Raw genomic sequence first — 20010 nt, 5'->3', positions numbered from 1 at the left:
CCATGCACAGTCCTGCGAGATGTTGCTCTTGTGAGAATGTGCATGACTATGAATTTCAGGAAGGTGCAGTGCACTATAAGTATGTAGTCTTGGCTGCACCACTGTGCCAATGTCTTTGAATCACGGGCTTAGTCCTACCTGTATTGGAGTGATTACTGACCCCTTCATTTTTTCCATATTGTACTGCTTTTCTGTATTTTGTACTGTGGTTGTTTTCACTAGCATTGCATTTACTTTCTGTTTAAATACAAGAAGAAACAAAGTAACAAATTAAAGCAAATTATCATTTATAAACAATAAACTGAATCAGATATTTATTTATAGAAGTATCCATGTCATTTTTACTATATGCTTTATCACAATTTTTTAATCAGCCAAACAATACAATAGATATCTGTTTGTTAATAACTTCATTTTTCCAGTACTTCTATTCAGTGATTATTGTTTTCATTTTCATCTTAATAGCAGACATTTTATTTGGACTTACAGCAGTGACAGTACTTTTTAAACTTTTGTATTTAAATTTTGCTTTTGCTATGTAACAAAGTCATGACTGAAAAGGGTCACAGTGGTCCAATTCACCTACCAATACAAACAAAAACATTTAAAAAACGAACTTGTTTTTAATATGACTCGTTTTTCTAGTCCTTTGTCATCTGTCTGTATTTCTTTGTTCAGTGATGACCCTTTCATTGACTTTGTAGACATGATATTTTCCAAAATACATAAAGCATTCCAAGAACATTGCCAATAAATACTTTCATAAATAATTTCTTGTTATTACTGGCAAACTCGTTGAAGGTTGTGCGTCAGGGCTGGCAACTCGGCACGTAAACATTAACTGCCAATCATTAGCAGACCGGAGTTCTGCTGTGGTGACCCCTAATCGGGAAAAGCCGAAAGACGCATACATACTGGCAAACTCCACTTGCTATGCAACTCACACTTTTGCTTGCCTCCGCATAAAATATTTAGAAAATCAAGTATGAACATACTTGTTATGATCTCAGTTTTAAGTTACTAATTTCTGTCTTTCCACATCATAATAATCTTTCTATTGCATGACATGTTATGCATGACATTTTATGTGAAGCTAATATTTTGTGAAATGAATGTAAATGGTGGGTGAACTGCAGTGAGCTTTATAACCATAACAAATGGCATCCCCTTGGTACAAAAGGATGAAAATGCTTTTATTTCTAATTTTGGTTATTAAAACAACCCATGTGTAATAACATTTTTAAGGGTAATATAATCTGTATCACTGCTTATGTTAGGCATAGTGCTGCTATTTTTAAGTAACCAGAAATTTTATTTTCAAAGAGTGAAACAAATTTTGGGTGATGTCTGCTGCCATGATGATCCCCATGTGAGTAGTTCAGTGGTTGTTGAATCATTTTTACAGCCTGCAGCAATATACTGACAGCCTGCCTCCAAAAACTAAAACCTAGTTCTGGTTGTTGCCCTTCAGACAAATATCAGTAGTTGTAGAGTAATATCTACTCTGAATAATAAGCACTCAAAGTATGCGTGTGTAAATGTCTTTCTTTCGTATTCTTCCTCTTTCTTTCTTTCCTCTCTTTCTTTTTTCTTTTCTTCCATTTGTTAAACAAATACACCTTTTTTCCTGCTCGGCCCTAAAGTAAACAATCTCCTGCCTTCACTTGAGGTTTTGTCACAAATGGACTGCTGTAATAAATGGAATAGAATAATTGGCTACAGAGAGTTTTTTCTCTGTAGTACAAGGTCTATACTGTGGTGCATTCATTCCATCGAGACTGGTAATACCACCATGGGAATTGACACTAGGAGCTGATAATGAGATTTTATAATGTAATTGACCGATTCTCATAGCGTCTTCTTAAATGTTATGTGTGATTGTCAGTATGTCACTTAACCACACCAACATCTGCTAGTCACGTCTAAAAGAATGAATATTAAAAAGGTTGCTGTCTTTTAGACTGCCAAAAAGCAAACACAATTTCACCTTTTGGTTTTGCTGATTTTTGTGGCAAAACTTTATGCCCTAAATGATCTCTGAGTTTAAGTGGCTTAGGACCCATGGGAAGAAGAGTGACAAAAGATTTTACTGTTGTCCTTTACATGGGGGTAAGGTTGGGGGCATGTGTCTCAGGGTACTCATACAATCATAGATCCCAAATGGAAACCTGAGATATGGTGACAGCATCCATTTACAAAGGGAAGCGGCAAAGCTTCTATGGAGTTATCCCACCTGCAGAATTGAATGGCATCCACTACAACACCAACTGCGCTCCCACTAACATAGCTGGGCAAGTGCAAAGGGAGGATTGGCCACAGATCATCCCTGATAGTGGCCTGGATGATTGTCACATTGCAGAGGATTACAGTCATGGTTCAGATGGATGGCAAAAGTGGGGATTAAAAAGTGACACTCAATATATCCTTCCTGTTTTGAAGTGATGGTGAATGCCTCATTGGTTTCCCAATCTTTGATAAGACCAATTGTCTGACATGTCCTATCACTAAGAAGCCAGGTGATTAAAAGTGTGCCTGTATTTATTGAACATAGTCTGAACTATATTATGTTCTAGAATACAAGTCTAGATACAGTCACCATTCTCATTCTAAACACCCGTTCTTACTAATAGACTTACATAGTCACAGTACTGGACTGCTGCTGTTAAAAATGATTTTGACTATCATACTACTGTGTTAATACATACTAATGTATGCCAGTACACCTAGCTTTGCACTCACAAATTACCTTCTATTTCATTTAATCTTTGATGACAGCAGAAGAAACTACATTAAGAATGCCTTTACCATGAATGTCTGTACTCTTGGTTCAGAACAATATAAGCTCCAGGCATTGGCAATTTAGATGCTGGGTATAATTGAAAGGGTGAATATTAAGAACATATCTCCATAATGCATCATAATACCAGTACTGCATGACGGAATTCCATTTCTGCTTTTTATGTGTTTGTTAACTGGGTATGTGGGTCAGTACAAGATAAAAAATTGTGTTTTGTAGGTGGCAAAAGATCCCTGCAAAACCATGGTGTTGTGCTTGCCCCAGAACATCGAGACCATAACATCTAAAATCCATAACATCTAAAACCCATAACATCGAATTTCATAACATCTAAAATGTATAATATGTAATAGCGCATCATCAGACATGTAAATGTTATAGTTTAATCTGTTAATCTTGTGGTATTACTATGAGATGTAGTTTTTATTTCTACAGTTATTATTTATTTAGTGTAGGAATTTATACTATTTAAATAGTGTTAATTTTGCCACTCTGTACATGTTTTTTTAGACCTACAGGTAAGTGATATAGACATTATAGGTTCATAGGTTAGTACTAGGCTAACTGCCCTTGCAAGCCATTGTAAGCCTAGTCAATTATCCCTTGTGAGATTCAAACCCTGCACCATGTGTTTGTAAGGCAAACATCTAAACTATTAGGCCACCCTCCCAACCAACATTATGTGTACATTCTTTATGGTAATTGGGATACAGTGGGGTTAGGAAATTAACTTTTTCCCACAGTAGTGCAATCTCGGAGTTGGTATATTTAATTTGCTGGGGATGTGGGGGGGTGCAGGGAGACTTGCCACCCTGCAGAAACATAGGAAAAAGTGTGATTGTTAGTTTGGTGTCATTACATGTGGAGGGGATGTTACTTTCATGTGATTTGTAGTGTTAGATGTTGTGATGCACATTTTAGATGTTATGAAATTGGATGTTATGGGTTTTAGATGTTATGGTTCCGATTTTAGATATTATGGGTTTTAGATGTTTTGAAGGGGACTCATATATATATATATATATATATATATATATATATATATATATATATATATATATATATATATATATATATATCTACATACACACATAGGTGTGTGTGTGTAAATACATATATATATATATATATATATATATATATATATATATATATATATATATATATATACCTACTTCAAAACATAGACTTACCACATTGTTGAAACCCAGTTCATCGAGACCACATCATCAAATCCTTACAATGTTGAACAATGGGAAATTCAAAAACTAACCCTGGGAAAAGAACCACTTGGCCACCATGGTGAACTTTGCCATTTCCCCACTGTAGTTTAATCTCAGAATTAGTATATTTAGTTAAGAGGTTGTGGGGGTGAAGCCCCCTACTCTGGTGAGTGTTACTTGCTGTGCTGTTTTTTTTTTTTTTTTTTTTTTTTGTCCTGGTGGCCAAGTGGTTCAGCTCCCAGGGTTAGGCTTTGCAGTTCCGGGTGTTCGACATTTTAAAGTTTCGATGATGTGGTCTTGATGAACTGGGTTTAGATGACATGATAAGTCGATGTTTTGAAGTAGACCCATATATATATATATATATATATATATATATATATATATATATATATATATATATATATATATATATATATATATCATCTTCTTTTGGCTGTTCCCATTAGGGGTCGCCACAGCGGGTCACCTGTTTCCATTTCTTCCTGTCTTCTGCATCTTGCTCTGTCACACCAACCACCTGCATGTCCTCTCTCACCACATCAATAAACGTTAACTTAGGCCTTCCTCTTTTCCTGTTACCTGGTAGCTCCATCCTTAGCATCTTTTTCCCAATATACTCAGCATCCCTCCTCGGCACATGTCCAAACCAATGTAATCTTGCCTCTCTGGTTTTGTCTCCAAACCTTCCAACCTGGGCTGACCCTCTAATATACTTATTCCTAATCCTGTCCACCCTCGTCACACCTAGTGCTCAACATCTTTAACGCTGCCACATCCAGCTGTAACTCCTGCCTTTTTGTCAATGCCACTGTCTCCAACCCATATAACATAGCTAGTCTCATTACCCTCTTGTAGACCTTCCCTTTCACTCTTACAGGTACTCGTCTGTCACAAATCACTCCTGACACTCTTTTCCACCCACTCCATCCTGCCTGTACTCTCTTCGTCTCCTCTCTTCCACACTCACCATTACTCTGAACTATTGACCCCAAGTACTTAAACTCATCCACCTTTGCCACCTCTACTCCTTGCATCCTCACCATTCCTCTATCCTCCCTCTCATTCACACACATATATTCTGTCTTAGTCCTGCTGACCTTCATTCCTCTTCTCTCTAGAGCATATCTCCATCTCTCCAGGGTCTCCTCCACCTGTTCTCTACTCTCACTACAGATCACAATGTCATCTGCAAACATCATAGCCCATGGGGACTCCTGTCTGATCTCGTCTGTCAACCTGTCCCTCACCATTGCAAATAAGAAAGGGCTCAGAGCTGATCCTTGATGTAGCCCCACCTCCACCTTAAATGCATCCGTCACTCCCACCGCAGACCTCACCACTGTCACACTACCATTATACATATCCTGTACCAGTCTTACATACTTCTCTGACACTCCTGACTTCCTCATACAATACCACAACTCCTCTCTAAGCACCCTGTCATATGCTTTCTCTAAGTCTTCAAAAACACAATGCAACTTCTTCTGACATTCTCTGTACTTCTCCATCAACACTCTCAGAGCAAACATCGTATCTGCAATGCTCTTTCCCGGCATGAAACCATATTGCTGTTTACTAATCATCACGTCCCTTCTTAACCTAGCTTCCACTACTCTTTCCCATAACTTCATGCTGTGACTGATCAATTTAATCCCTCTGTAGTTACTACAGCTCTGCACATCACCCTTATTCTTAAAAATCGGTACCGAAACACTTTTTCTCCATTTCTCAAGCATCCTCTCACTTTCCAAGATTTCATTAAACAATCTGGTTAAAAACTCCACTGCCAATTCACCTAAACACCTCCATGCTTCCGCAGGTATGTCATCTGGACCAACAGCCTTTCCATTCTTCATTTTCTTCATAGCTATCCTTACCTCCTCCTTGCTAATCCACTGCACTTCATGATTCACTATCCCTGCATCATCCAACCTTCTCTCCCTCTCATTCTCTTCATTCATCAACCCCTCAAAGTACTCTTTCCATCTCAATACACTCTCCTCGCTTGTGAGTATGTTTCCCTCATTATCCTTTATCACCCTTACCTGCTGCACATCTTTACTAGCTCGGTCCCTCTGTCTAGCCAATTGGTACAGGTCCTTTTCTCCCTTCTTAGTGTCCAGCCTTTCATACAACTCTTCATATGCCTTATCCTTAGGCTTCGCCACCTGTCTCTTTGCCATGCACCTCATCTCCTTATACTCCTGTCTACTTTCTTCATCTCTCTGACAATCCCACTTCTTCTTTGCCAACCTCTTTGCCTGTATACTCTCCTGTACTTCCTCATTCCACCACCATGTCTCCTTGTCGTCCTTTCTCTGTCCAGATGTGATACCAAGTACCTTTCTAGCCATCTCCCTTACTAGCTCTGCTGTAGTTACCCAGCTATTTGGTAACACTTCACTGCCACCCAGTGCCTGTCTTAACTTATCCCTGAACTCCATCTCACAATTACCCTTTTTCAATTTCCACCATTTGATCCTTGGTGCTGCCCTCACACTCCTCCTCCTATTCTTGATCACCAACATCATCCTACAAACCACCATCCTATGCTGTCGAACTACACTTTCTCCAGTCACCACTTTACAGTCTCCAATCTCCTTCAAACTGGCCCTCCTACATAAGATATAATCCACCTGTGTGCATCTTCCTCCACTCTTGTATGTCACCCTATGCTCCTCCCTCTTGTTAAAATATGTATTCACCACAGCCATATCCATCCTTTTAGCAAAATCCACTACCATCTGACCTTCTGCATTCCTCTGTTTAACACCATACCTACCCATCCCTTCCTCATCCCCTCTGTTCCCTTCACCAATATGCCCATTGAAATCTGCTCCAATCACCACTCTCTCACCCTTGGGTACAGTCATCACCACTTCATCCAATTCACTCCAAAATTTTTCTTTCCCATCCATTGCACAACCAACTTGTGGAGCATATGCACTAACAACATTCATCATTACACCATCAATTTCCATCTTCATAAACATCACTCTATCTGACACTCTTTTCAACTCCAGAACAGTCTTCGCATACTGTCCCTTCAGAATAACTCCTATGCCATTTCTCCTCCCATCCACACCATGATAAAACAATTTGAACCCACCTCTGATACAACTAGCCTTACTCCCCTTCCATCTGGTCTCTTGCTCACATAATATATCAACTTTTCTTCTGTCGATCATATCAGCTAGCTCTCTCACTATACCAGTCATACTGCTAACATTCAAAGTTCCGACCCTCATTACCACAGTCCTAGCCTTTCTCCTCTCTTCCTTCCTCCAGCCATGCCTTCCGCCTCTTCTCCTATAGATACACACACACACACACACACACACACACACACACACACACACACACACACACACACACACACACACACACACACACACACACACACACACACACACACACACATTCATTTGGGGCTCATTTTTAATTTTCATGTAATCACTTTATGTGCTCCTTTTTTGCTGTCCTATCCTATAGACTTTTTTTGATATGAGACTACTTCTCTGCTTTAAAAAATATTTTAAATTATTTTGTTTGTTTCTCCTAATTTATGTTTGATATTTTCTTCACTTAAAATAACATTTAATCTGTTATAAATGGAGAGCACGAAAAAGGATAAATAGTATTCTTTCTATATATGTACCCTAAGATGATTCCTTTTATATCTAATAATCATTTCATAGCCTTTTGCATGCTATGTATCTTTTACATATTCTTCTTTTACGATTTTATGATAATAATTGATTTCGAACAATCTATATACTTAATTTTTTATTACAACTATGCACTGCTTGGCGTTCATTTCTTATAGTGTTTTAGATTAATTTATTTTCTATATGGTTTCCTTTGTCTGAGTGGATTTCACAGGGTCTACAATTATCTATATGTATATACATATATTATACTGAGCTTAATCATGTAAACTTCTGAGTGGTCTTGTAGACTGTATACTTTGTATACAGGTAGGAACCTATGACCGTATATCCAAAGGTAGAGTAATTTATTAGCTAAGTTGCGCACACACACACACACACACACACACACACACACACACACACACACACACACACACACACACACACACACACACACACACACACACACACACACACATACACACACACACACACGTACACAGATAATGTGTATGTGTATGTGTGTATGTGCATGTATCTATTGCTTTTGTGAGTAATGTATGATTCTGGATTTAATTCCCTTTTTCTCTTGGCCCAGACTGATATATTATAGTGGCATTTTGTCCTGTGCTGATAAAAATGGGTGCTGACAGACATTAATAATCAGATAATAAAATGTCTGCCTTAAAAACTTCACTGTGTCACAAGCTTTGATATTCTGGTTTCCAGCATTATGTATCAAGGAAACTTCTGTGTAGATTAATTGAGAGCATACTTCTGGATCATTGTGGTACACTGGGCCATTACAGGTATAAATGTAAGACTTGCCAACAGTGTACAAGTACTAAATGCAGTCCTCACACTATAATCTTATCTGTGTTAATAATAGCTGGCTTGGACAAGCCTTTTAGAATCAAGATTGGAGCAATGAGGTTTGGCAACAAACCAGTTTGTCCAGTGACATCTTTAGGTTGGGGTTTAGATAGAAGTAATAATGGGTTTTATGAGGGTAAGAAAGTAAGAGGGGGGAAAGGGATAAATAAGAAAGTATGTTATTCCTAGTTCCAATAGTGTTAAGGGGGCATTGTAGTCAATTTTTTAAGCTTAGCTCTAGTTTCTCCCCTGTATACTTCAGTCATTAACTGCTATTTCCTGGGACATGGTGTATCTTAGCCAATTTTAAATTGTACATACCCAGCCTCTGTTAAACTCATACTCACTGTATCCAACAGTCAGTCTGCGCTCTTTAATCCAAGTGCAGAAGAATACAAAATATATACACACAGCTGGGGGCTGTAAGCATTTTTTTTTTCGGGCTTTGAGCAATGTACAGCACCAGTTGTCATTGCACATGCGTTGTGCTTCTTAACCATGTTGCTTCTCACAGAAGGGGAGAAGAGTTAGGAATCCGGACTCTCTTGGTACAATGATGAGAATCCCCAGAGAGTCTGCTTGCTATTAGTTCATGTCAATATTCATTTATGGATACTTTAAATCTGATAGTTTAATATGTCAGTATTTTTAGTAAATGGTTTCATAGTACAAGGCCACTTGATTAAGAATGTTATTGAAGTGGGCCCTTGTTGCTATATATCTACTGGAGGGGGGGGCACAGTTTGCAAGTGCTGTCTAAGATGCTAAAAATGTGTGTTAAAAAAAACAAAAAACAAAAAAAAATAAACAGTGTGATTGGCAACACTGTAGTGGTGATTAAGCAGAGTTTAGCCTGGATTTTACTAAAACATTAACTACCAATACACAAGAAAACCTTCCAGATAGAACAAGGTAATCTCATGGAGGATAGTGAGGAACCAATGTGCCACAGGTAAGGGCCATCAAAGAGATCATATTTGCTATATAAAGTGCACACATTCATAAGTTTTAAAAAATAAGGTAGACTAATTCTCAAACCTTCATCTCCTGAATGTGGAACATAACCCACGCTGTAGAATAATTGAGTAAAATCTGTCTTACATGCCAACATATAAAATGTCCTGTATGTGTTTCCCACCAATGACAGAGGTGAATATCTTGTTTGTGGTTGGTGGTGCATTCCTCTTAATTGTACAGATTTTTTTTTTTTGGGGGGGGTCGCAGAATGTCCAGATTTTGCCTCTTAAATGGGTCTGATTTTTAAGGGTCTGATTTTTGCAGATTTTTGAGGAGGGAAGTCAAAAAAAAAAAAAAAGGTAACAAGCATTTCAGATTCACACTACTGCCAAAGTGTAGTCCTGTTAACTTTCTAAGTTTGTAAGAGCAATATTTAAAATTCTCCCCCTTGTTGAGCCTGTGTCCCCCATTACCTATAGCTTGTCCAGTTTTCTTAAGAAGTTGAAAGGTATGTGGTGGATAAAATGCTTTAAATTGTTTGTCTGTCATCGGGGTGGTCTGAGGAGGGGAGACCATGGTTGGCAGGACGGTAGTTTCCATAATCATTCATGGGCAATGTTCACTGTGCATGCGCATTTGCAGTGAAACCTTTTGGTAGGCTTCTTTTGTTAGTGGTGGTGGGGGGAGTTCTAGTATAGAACTAATAGATTACTATTGTGATTGCAGTTAGCTATTTCATAAATAAGTAAGGTATGTCCTTTTTCAGTGGAGGCCTGGGGAGAAAAGTGGTAAATGTGTCAGGTATGCTTTGGGATGGAACCGAGTAGGAAAACTTATTTAATTTGTTTTATTTTGCATTTTGATAACAGGAAAGGTGGGGTGGAGTCCAACTGGACACACATCCCTTTTTCAGTGGAGGCCTGGGGAAAAAGATCCTCAAACACAAACAAGTTAAAAACATTTGATTACATATTTATACACAGTGTGTTACAAAATACATGGTCATAGTATAGTTATACATAGTACATACAATATTGAAGCAATTAGAACTTCTCTACAATCAGACATAATACCTTGATATGTTTTCACATAAGGTCAGTGGTTTAGGGCAGAGGGATTCAAGTAGTGTCTGAAGTGTTGAGGAAATGCATTTATTCTAACACTTAGTGGCTGTAATATGTTTGTTTGGTAGGGGCTCACTCCAGCATTTCAGGGTATGTGTTGAGTAACATGGTACTATACCATGTTAATTTGGGGAGGTCTCAGGTAGCACCATGTGGCCTCGTTGTTCCTCCATGTGATTTGTGTGGAGGGGAAGGGGGGGGGCAGGCCATTCCATTTACCTAGAAACTAGGTAAGAGATTGAGCTTAGCATCACAGTTTTAGTCTGTTTTAATAAAAAAAATGGGTTTCTGACAAATTGTAATAGTTTGAAGTTGGAAAATAAATGCAGGCATTTATTTAGACATCACACCCTTCCAAAATGTATACCTCACAACAGTACAGATTTGCGTAGAATGCCCTTGGCTTTAGGGTTGATATGGCTGGGACTGGAAGGCCACATATGGGATGTCTTTGAACCTTTTGGAAGTGGCATTATATTGCATTTCATGGCAGATTGGGGGATGTGGTAGGGATAAGATCTAACAGCGACTCCATTTCCTTTCAAAGACATGGTATCTCAGGGCCTTTTATTCCAGCAGTGATCTCCAGTACTGCCAAAGGTATGGAATGCTTTAAATTTTTCATTGCACTGACTGTTTCTCTTTCCATTACCAAGATCAGGAATGATGCTGCTATAATGTGGAACAAATGGTTATAAGGTGGAACCCTATCTCTACGCAGAGCATTCTTTCTAATGGGGGGTCAGCCGTAGTTTGTAAGAGCAGTAGTAGGGCTTCTTCAGTTGCAGTGCTGTACAGTAGCATGCCTCTTGCTACTCAAGCGTATGCAAGGTGTCCAGGCTTTTGGTTGTCACTTCATCTGTTCTTGTATACAGTTTTGGCTTTGGTCAAATCACTGGAGTGTTCATATGGACACTTACTGTACAGGCTGCATGCCCATCAAAAAAGTCAGCTTGGTGCAGAGTCTTTATTTGAGATGACAGACAGATGGTTTTGAACTGCTACCCTTCAGAGGATCCCTGTTGGCACAACAGCAGTTTGGTGAAATAGAACAGCATTGTTTCACAGATAAATAGGTCTTTTATTTCACTTTTAAGTTAGGTAGAAATTATTATGGTGTGGTATATTCTGAAATCTGTTGGAGGTTTGGTAATGTTATGGGGTGTTATGTTAGGTAAAGCCTCTCTTTTATCATGGATGCCATGCAGGCATTGTGATCTCCAGTACTGCCAAAGGTATGGAATGGTTTAAATTTTTCATTGCACTGACTGTTTCTCTTTCCATTACCAAGATCAGGAATGATGCTGCTATAATGTGGAACAAATGGTTATAAGGTGGAACCCTATCTCTACGCATCTTAGAGGATTTACTTCTGTCTTTTTTTTTGCAGATGGTGTTCTGATGGGTATTCCAGTTGCTGTGGTGCTACACAGTGAGCTGGCAGATGGTGGAAGCAGTGGTGAGCAGCAAAGTCACACATGGCAGGAGTGCAAAGTGGGCAGCAGTTGCTGTCTTGAAAGAAGTAGATTTCAAAGGTAATGGATTCTGCTGGAATGGCGCACAATGAGGTTACAGGTAACTTTATTTTATTTAGCACTCAGTAAGGCATGTCAGTGCTGGTGGGGTTCAAGATAGGTGGGGGGAGTCACAAAAATCATAGGGTCATAAGAAATTACTAGAATTAGGGCTCTAGGCCCCTTATGGGCTAACCAAGTACAGACTTTATGTCCACATGCAGCACTTACTATTCTTGTTCAAGAGGGACATGGGTAGCCCCTTGCCATGAATTTATGGTTACCCATTTAGTTGTTCAATTGTCTCAGAGCCTGGTGAGTCTGGTGGGAAAGAGGAGAACATAATTGGGAAGACATGTTGGAAGCAGGTGCAGCAGTTGAGGCATGCTGTCGCAGGGGATGTGCCCACCACAGGGGCAGTGCAGGATGTGGTGCAGATGGAGAAGAGCAAATTGGGTATCAGCCAGTGTTTTGAGGGAGGTGGATTTAAAATGTGATGGACTCTGCTGGGGCTGGATGTTACTGCCACTAGAGTGGTGCACAATGAGGTTGCAGGTAATCATACTTTATTCATTAAGGCACACCAGAGTATGATTTGGGAGTAGTTTGGGGGCAGGTGGCATTGAGGTATGTCAGGGGCAGAGTGAAGCAGGTTGGTGCTTGTTTATGGGGAATTTGTGGTTGTCCACAGGTGGGGTGGAGTATCAATATTGTGAGGTGGGGTCACATTCTGTGGGAATGGTACTTGAGTTTTTGGTGGCAAGACTATGCAGGTAGGTTCTCAGTGGCCAGTGCTACTGTGGGAGTTTAGCACTGTTTTCCATTAGCTTTGCTAGCAGCAGGTTGGTCTTAAGACTAGGCATGTGCGTATGTATGGTGATGTCCCTCAAAGCAAGGCATTGTTTAGGATTGCTAGGGGAGGAGGCCATGATTGTTTGATTTACTGGGAGAGGGGTAATAATAATAATTAAAACAAAAAAAATTCTAGGGGTGCAGTATCAGGACACGGGCATATTAAGGTTGTCATGAGCTCATTTGGGCTTTTGAGTTTTGCATATTTTGGGAACTGGTTTTGGCATATTGGCTGGCAGCACTGAAGGACATTTGGAGGGGGAGGTGTACAGGAGTGAAGGACATTAGAAAGGATGTTACTGTTTGGACTTAGAGTCTGTCTGGTGATGATGGTTTAGTAGACGTTTGGGGGAAAATGGTTAATTTCGTTGGGATAATAGGCCAGTGGCATGAGTTCCTGGTGTTCCAGGAGGGGTGCTTCAGGTTGGTTTACAATGATTGGATGTGGTATAGGATTCTGGGGCAGGTTTTGATAGGAAGGTATATGGTAGAGATTCCAAGATTTGTTTAAATTGTGGTTAGGTTTGGGAACAGGGTAAGGCAGTTCAATTGGCCCAGATTAAGGTGATAAGGTTATGTGCTTTCTTTAAATTGGGGGTGGGGGTCATAGGTTTTTGGGGTTGGGTTGGATTTGCTGGAGTGAAGACTGACAGACTATGGCAATTAACAAGATAAGTTTTATTGTCAGGGATGTTTTGGCAATTGAGGGTTCATCGGGTTACAGTCAGGGGTTATTGGCATTATGGAGTAATGAATTCATTAAGAGGGTGGTTCATTGGTCGGCAAATACTGCATTGGTCACTGGATGTTTTTTGTAGTCTTAGACAGTGGGTATGGTTAAATTATCGAATTGATGGGTTAGAAAAGAAAATCTCATTTGGGCATTATTATTTCCTATTTGGTGGTACATTTGGCAAATTATGACCTGGGAATAGTTGCATAGATACCATTGGTAGATAGGATAAATGAGGATGTATTTGATTCGCAGAGGTTTTACAATGTTATAGGTGTTATTGTGGCATTGGAGAGGGCTGATTGGTTTGATTTCAGCTGCTTAGGCAACTGGGTACTTTGGATGACAAAGATTCAATATTGGTTCAGAGGGGATGGAGTACACCAAATGATGTTTAGCTTCAACCTTTTAATGTATGGTTAGGTTTGTTTTGGAAGGTTTTATTGGAAGTCCTGGTATGAAGAACAGCCTGGCCAGGCCGGTGGGTGGAGAAGAGGGGAAGGCTTGTCTCTCTTCTGTTCCCACTCTGGTGTGAGGTTCATGTCAATGAGTTGGGAAATGCAAGTGAGTGGTTGGATGCTTCTTGACAAGTAAAGGTAAGCAAGTAGAGGTGAGGATACTGCTTATTTGGTCGGATGCTTATTTCATGAGTTGGAAAATGCAAGTGAGTGGTTGGATGCTGCTTGAAAGTAAACAAGCGGAGGTGAGGACGCTGCTTATTTGGTTGGATGTTTATTACAATGAGTTGGGAAATGCAAGTGAGCACTTGAACGCTGCTTGATAAGTAAAGTAAGTGAGGGGAGGTAAGGATGCTGCTTATGGGGTGAGCAGGGTCAAGCTTCCCTAAGTTAACAGTTATATGGATGCTTATACTGTGATCAATAAATGAAAATATTTGTTGGTCAATAAAGTTATATTTATGGAATTTCAATAAAGGTCTTCAAATGTCATTTGGTGTAATGTGTGTTTATTGAAGGTGACCAGGACAAACATATTTTGTGGGGTGGGAGGATTGAGGGATGGGATAAAAACAAGGAGTACAGCAAAGAGTTTAATTCTAAAGTGAATATCAACTACCGACCAATGCATTCCAATTTAGTAAGCTGCATTGCTTCTTGCTTGGAAGAATGTAAAATTTAGACCGATATGATGTGCTAGAATATCCAAAACCAGGAAATGGCATGTGTATGACATTTCACAGAGTAGACATAACATCTTACAGTGATTCCAGAAAACAAAGTATAACAATAGTGTGTCATGACAGAAGGTGTGAACAAATTGGTGGAAATTGCCTAAGATTAGGTCCTCACCAGAGGCAATATGCCTGTATTGCAGGTAAAGCTTGTTTAACAAAAGATCCCAAATGTAGTTGTGGAAAGTAATGCCACAACCACAGCTAGGGTCTGTTAGATAAAATATCCTTGCATTAGACACAGTTGATTCACACTAAATCTCTGACTTGGAAGCTGACAAATAATGTAGACATGATAAAACATAGATTAATGTTGTGTGTACACATCTTCCAGAGGAAATAAATTTCAATGGTAATAAAGGTACACCTGTCACTGGATGTTCCAGCAGCAATGGAGGACATCACTGACATGTAATTGACCAGCTTCTCTTATATAACTTATACAGTCCTTAATATTCTGTTCAGACAGGCAATGACTAGGATGCAGGAGCATCTGCTGTATGTTATGTAGTTATGGAAACTTAGCTAGCCATATGTGCTGACTGCCTTTCAACAAGGTGCTGTGATGATATAGCATAAACAGTAGTTATCATGAATAGTAAAGTATCATATGGTCTTCCACCATTATCTCCATGCAGTACCAAACCCACTGAGAATACTGTAGGAACAATACCTGATATGTAAGTTCAAATAGCAGGCAAACCTTCAGTATCACATAAGGGTGTATCTGCATTTTGTAGCTACTGAAGTTCTACATGCATGCTACTGCTACAAACTCTCTGCTATGTAGACAGGCGGTTCCCTATCAGAAGCCTGAAACACTATAAGCCTGAAAATCAAAATCCTGAAAACTATAGACTGAAAGTTCAAAATCCTGAAAGCCCAAAATCCTGAAACCACAAAATGGACATACTGACGTCATTGTGGCTTTGCTATTGTTAGCCCTGTGGTGTTGGGTCATTTAAGGTAAGTGTCGGTTGGTTTTATGTTAGGGTTAGGGGTGGTTTAAGTGAGTTAGGGTTAGGTTAGGCATGTATGCAATAGTGACAAATATTGGGGTTAGGGAAGGTGGGGTTAAGTGAGTTAGGTTAGGTCAGGTGAGTGTGCGATAGTGACAGACCTTAGGATTAGGGTTAGGGTCAGGGTCAGTTGGTAGATATTAGTGTCTTTATAGTGACATATTAGCATTATTTGTGTTTTCAGGATTTTGAGTTTCAGGATTTTGGGCTTTCAGGATTTTGAACTTTCAGTCTATAGTTTTCAGGATTTTGATTTTCAGGCTTATAGTGTTTCAGGCTTCTGATAGGGAACCAGACAGGCACACTTTGACATCCCATTGTGGGATACTGGTGCTAATGAGAGTGAATTTAATAGAAATTTTAGGACATCATGGTGTGGTAGGGCCAAACAGTGCTTTGGCAGTACTGGCTACACAACCCTCTAGTAAGAGGTAGCATTAAAATGTCCCATTTTTCATTGGTGCATTTTGAAATCATCACCAGAACTGACAAAATCTTGAATGGCATGTTTCATATTCTGCATTGCATTCATCATCTCACAATGGAACCACTTGTCTCCATCATTTAATATGCCAGCCGAATATGACAGATCCTGGATACTCTGTTGTGCCATTCTGAGTGTCTAATATCTTTTTGAATAATCACTCACTGGATTCCACAAGCAGACATTGTTACACAAGCAAATCACATAATCCAGTCTGCTTACAGTCTCTATCTATGCCAGTAACAGAAGCTGGACATTCAAACGTCACAGCATACATTCCATAGATAGACATTTCCACTACAAGTGCCATGTGCATGTGAATATCGGCATCAAAACCACTTTCCCTATTGGTGATGACTAATTCAGAAACCTTTGCTCTGTCTCCAAATTTACACTGTCAACTACCCCCATCAAATAATATACACATGCACCCTAAAGTCAACTGAATTGGGCAGTCAAAATATCAACAAAGTGAACTTCTGTATCTGAATAAATAATCTGATATTTCATAAATTATAAAAATGTACTTTTATAAGTAAAGACATTGTAACTACCCCCATGTCGAGCACTGCCTAGCAGGATGCACCCAAAAGGATCCCCCAGCTTGTGGCCTATGAGGCAATAACTATTGTCTTGCAAATCTGATATATCACCTACCACCTAACTAGTAACTCAGGTTGTGCTTTTTATAGCTGTCAAGGTTGTAGGCATAAGATCTGCAACAGCAATGGGCTCAGACACTATTCTATTTCTATGTGCATGTGTAGAAAACAGAAAACAGAATTTTCTCTGAACATCAAAATTTGACATTTGTTTGATATATTCCACACTTATTTTGCAATCAAGTCTATGGGCTGGTGCTGAATTTTACAATGTCTTTACTTATAAAAGTGCATTCTTATCATTTATGAAATATCAGATTGTTTCTTCAGATACAGAAGTTCACTTTGTTGATATTTTGAATGCCCAATTCAATTGACTTTAGTGTGCATGTGTATATTATTTGATGTGATTGCACATGAACAGTGCCTTGGAGTAGTACAGACTGTGCTAATGTATGAGAAGCTGTCAAAAAATAAATTATGTGTATCTCAGTGACAATTCTTATAAATGAAGAGAATAAAAGGAGGCTAGGTTCATTGGTGCAAAATAATGAATGCAAACTGAATACAAATATAGCGCAGATAACAATGTAATACATGCTTTCTTCCATATAAATGCAGACTTCTTCAGATAATCATAAAAATTCAAACAACCTTTTAAATACTCTTTCACATAAATCACACAGCCAAATATCCCAAGTTAAAATCATGCTACCTCATTTAATTGCATTATTCCTCTTAAAAACAAATACATAATAAATAATACTTGAGTGATGCTAGCCAGCTCTCTAAACATACTTTTTTCATGTCAAGTGGACGCGACAAGGTTAGTGGTCATGCTGTCATATACCATTCTAAGTACTGATTGTACAGTGGCTGTTTCCACTTCTATGGAAATAATGCGACTATCATCTGTATGTTTGTCTGCCTGGAAGGCATGCTTTTATACACAGAAACAGGTGAAATCATATGTCAGAATACCTTTTATTCTTCTGTATTATGTACGATTGGAATACATTATTTCCCTCCAGAATTGTGTGTCCAAAGCATTTATTTTATTTTATTCAAAGTTTTTTTTTTTTTTTTTTTAATTATTTAATGTGACTTTTGTGTTGCTCATGCTGCTGGCTGTCACAGACACTGTCTGCACTATAATATACTTTTTATGCTGGCCACATTGTTCAGGCTGTTCTTAGAGTTTTGGTGCCTTTATTACCCAGGCTTTCTCAATGCCTTCCATTTCTGTCTGTCTGCGTTTTCATTTGTATACTTTGTTGCAGCATGTTCCACATCTAAGGGTGTATCTGTATCATTACACTTCATTCCATGACTGTCCCTCCTCCATGTGTGGACTTCTAACTGCCATGGTCTTGATTAGGTATCAGTTAGATTATATAATCTTCACCATTTGCACCATGCTGTTAGGTTGTATCCTCAGATTTTTAGTGCACAGTGAGTTGCACTGATCACTGAATATGGGCTATGATAAGAAAGGTGAAGACCACAATGTCAGTGCAGCAGCTGATGACTATATTAAGATATTCTATTGCAAAAAGTAATAACAATTAAAAGGAAAAGTTTAATTTGGTTTATTCTGTGGCAGGTTTGAGGCTGGCTAGGGGAAGTTGAGGTCTAAAAAGAGCAGTCAGAAAGTATGGGAATAGACAATATGATTTCACTTGTGGGAGCAGTAATCCAGTGCATGTGACAGTGGATGGATAAAGCAATTGGCAGTGGAGTTAGTTAAGCTTTTCAAGGATGTACAGAGCTCTGTATCCTTGTTAGTGGACAGAATGTCTTATCTGTGAATAATGACAGGAAACAATAGTTATGGAAATAAGTCAGTGGCTGAGGGATTAGTACAATCAGTGGAAATTATTTGGGATAGATTTTGATTGCTTCCATTGTGTGACTGCATACAGGTAGAGAAAGAAAGGAGGGATTCTGTACCAAGCCTTTCAAATAAACTTGAATAAGAGTGGCAAACTTCATAGATAAGAGGAATAGAGCCATAACTACATCTCAGCTGACCTATCTCAACTTTAGTAGATTCCCAGACACTGCTGTTACTAGCATGGGAAAGGAAGGGAGCCAGTGGCAGACACAAGTGCCACATTCCAGGGAAAGTTTGCTACTTGAATCCCACTGGAAGAGCTCTACCTTGCAGAAGGCAGGTAATGTAGCTCCTGAAATGTAGGCCTTGGATAGTGTAAGAGTTACAGTTTGCATGCATGTACTCTAACTAGAGACTGCAGATGTGCAGAATGATGCACTTGCAATGGATCTACCACTTCTGGCATTGCACTGTACTTTTCAGCCATTTAAAACATATGCAAAAGTCTCTTAAGTTCTGCATGGTGTCAGAAACAGTCCCTGGCATTTACCTCCCACTTTCCAAAGACTTTCGGTTCTGAAGCTCTGGAATAATGAATAAGTGATAGATACTCAATTTCAGGGGCTAACAAAAAAAGGACTAAGGGCAAAATGGAAGAAGAGAATTACTTTCATGGATTTAGACAGTGCATAATGTGAAAACAGGTATAACAGGAAAATAGAACTATCAAGAAAAAAGTAACATGGGGAATGAAGACTAGGAACTGAAGCTATGTTATACTACAAATATAGCTATAACAATTAATTCAGCATAAAGTAAATGTGGACCGAACTGCACAAAGACCACCATATAATGATTCCTTACTTCAGGAAAATGAAGAGAAAACAGAGTGGGGTTGTAGTAAATGTTCATGCTCATAAATGTGACCTGATAAATGGAATTCTGTGACTAACAGTTACTGATGGGGCTGCATTTAGTTTCAGCTATTTACTGTTTAAAATGATAAAAACTTGATTACCATTCCCCTCTGAAACTAAAGCTTTCATTAAGAAAATGTACATACATTACTCATTGAGGGATATCCAAGAAAGCGGTATCACCCTTAATCACTCTTGCTTCAAAACTGCAATACAGGAAGAAGTATTTTCCCAGC

The sequence above is a fragment of the Protopterus annectens genome, chromosome 5.part0, assembly GCF_019279795.1.
Source record: "Protopterus annectens isolate FY-2018-M chromosome 5.part0, PAN1.0, whole genome shotgun sequence".
NCBI lineage: Eukaryota > Metazoa > Chordata > Ceratodontiformes > Protopteridae > Protopterus > Protopterus annectens.
Note: the sequence above shows the minus strand (reverse complement) of the source record.